Genomic DNA, 2,523 nt, shown 5'->3' on the forward strand with positions numbered 1-2,523 from the left:
TGCATCCAAGTGTCATGGGAAGTGGACTGTAACAAATTACTGCAAATTTAGAATCTTAAAACAACATAATTCTATTACCTTCCAGTCCTAGAGGATAGAGTCCAAATCAGTTTCATCAGGCTAAATTCAAGGTGTCAGCAGGGTCGTTTTCTTTCTGGAAGTTCTAGGAATGACCCTGCTTCCTTGCCTTTTTCAACCTCTAGAGGTCACCTGCATTCCTAAACTTGTGGATTTTCCCCGCCCCCTGCACCCCAATCTCATCCATTACTCTAATCCTTCTCTGACTCTGCTTCTCTGTTTCCCTCTTTCACTTAAAAGGATCTTACTTCCAGAGCTTCTTCCCACCCTCTCAGTCAAGAATGAGATTACCCAGGACTGGCACAAAGAGGAGAGGTTTGCGTTAGCTTGCCAGGGCGGCCATAGTGAAGTACCACAAAGCGGGAGGCTCAAACAACAGAAATGCAATTTCTCACAGTTCTAGAGGCTGGAAATCTGAGACAAAGGTGTCGACACTTTCCTTCTAAAGCCGTCTTCTCCCTGTGTCCTCATGTGGTTTATCTCTCTGTGCGTCTGTGACCTAGTCTCTTCTTAAAAGCACCCTAGTCATATTGGATTAGGACCAACTCTAACAACCTCATTTTACATTAATTTTCTCTTTAAAGATACCATTTCCAAATATAGTCACATTCTGAGGTCCTGGGACTTAGAGCTTCAACGTGAGAATTTTAGGGGGGTATGATTCAGCACCCATAACAGAGAGGAAGTTCCTATGCCCTGGTTTTTGAAAAAAGAACCCTGGAACCATGAAAAATCCTCCTGAAAAATTTCTAGCCTTTTCTAGGCTTGAGCCCTATTTCCCATTGCAGAGCCCAGAGGTGCTGCAGGTCCCCAAAGAGGAAGTGACTCAATGGTGTCTCTGGGCAGTTGAAGCCACAGACAGCCTCAAAGAGTTTCCTTGCCTAAAATCAGCCTCACCACCAAAACCCAGCAACTTTAAGGAGTAGCAGAAAATGCACCATTCTTGATAAGTCACGAGTACTAAAATGGAGGGCTGATGAATCAGAAGCAGACTGGTGGTGGGTACACGTGTGGTCATGTGGCTCGAGAATCAGGTGGAGCCATCTCTCTCCCTTAATCCCTTGGCATTTCCTGAGCTCCTGGGATTTTGATAGTCATAGGAAAGGAGGATGTGGGAAAAGATGGTTCCTGATGGACTGATATCAAGTCCTCAGCATCCTGGGGCAAAGAGATCTTTGCATATATTAAGTTGCATTATGTCTACGGTCATGCCACCCTGAACAAGCCCGATCCCATCTGATCTTGGAAGCTAAGCAGGGTCGGGCCTAGTTAGTACTTGGATGGGAGACCACCTAGGAAGACCAGGTAGTGTCTTCAAAAATAAGAGATTGTAAGCTGACAAGGTCCTTGCAATCTGTGAGGAATAAAAAGGAAGTTAAATTATTTGCACTCCTTGTGAGCTGAGATCCATGTATTCCACACATGTGTCAGTTTGGGCTCCCACAGAGGCAGACACGGAAAGGGTTTAGGGAGAGACCTTTCCTCCAGAAAGAAGGCAGCCCTGCTGAGGACTCAACTTTAGTCCCATGAGACTCATTTCTGACTTCTGACTTCTGACTTCCAGAGCTCTAAGGTGATAAATTAGCATTATTTTAAGTTACTAAATTGGTGAGAATTTGTTACAGCAGCAATAGAAAACTAATACAACCACGAACTCTCATTTTTCTTGAAATTCATGGTGACGTCAGGCTGTCATCTCTTTTCCCACGTTTGATGGGGAAGTGACTTAACCTCTCTGTGCCTGGACTTCCCCATCCATAAGACAGGTGTTTAATGGTAACCCCTACAGGGTCATTGTGAGAACGAAATGAGTTACTGTCAATTAATGCACTTAGGACAGTAACTGGTACCCAGTGAGGACATTAGAAGCGTAACTTGTAATTATAAAAAATGAATGCTCAAGCTTGATGAGGCAAGTCAACTGGCACTCGGCCTCCACGTGGGAGAGAGCGGGGACGGTGGAGACTGGTGAGCTGGCGAGCTCATGCCCTCTCCAGAGGGGGACAGCCACTACCCAACCTGGGTTGTCGTCATGGCTGCTAACTATCCAAGAAAATCCAGAAATCTGGATCTGTCCATGTGCAAAGCTTTGTAATGTTTAAACAATGACTACTAATTCTTGTTTTTAAAACACATCCAGTGACTAGTGTGGCCCAGGGATGAAAGGTCACCTTTGATAACCGAAAAGAATCAGAAATTTAAATGTGCATATGATTACAACTATGCTTACAAAAAGAGTATCTGCTGAAGATCAAAGAGCTCACTGAGGGCCAAGCTCTGGAAAAATACTTAAAGGCGTATGTCACTTCATCTCACGATAACTGGGGTGAGGTAGAGGCCACTACCCATCCTGTTTTACAAGTGAGGAAGCTGAAGCCCAGAGAAGCGGAGAAAGGATGGAGAGTCTAAGTTCGCCCAGCTTGGAGGTGGCAGAGAGGGGCTTCA

General features: G+C 45.0%; 1 pseudogene; it reads left to right on the plus strand.

Moving 5' to 3' along the window:
• The first annotated feature begins 1,276 nt into the window (after positions 1-1,276).
• On the plus strand, positions 1,277-1,395 carry LOC120615477 (uncharacterized; annotated as a pseudogene).
• Positions 1,396-2,523: the final 1,128 nt, after the last annotated feature.

The sequence above is a fragment of the Pteropus medius genome, unplaced genomic scaffold (genome assembly GCF_902729225.1).
Source record: "Pteropus medius unplaced genomic scaffold, Ma_sr-lr_union100, whole genome shotgun sequence".
NCBI classification, from domain to species: Eukaryota; Metazoa; Chordata; class Mammalia; order Chiroptera; family Pteropodidae; genus Pteropus; species Pteropus medius.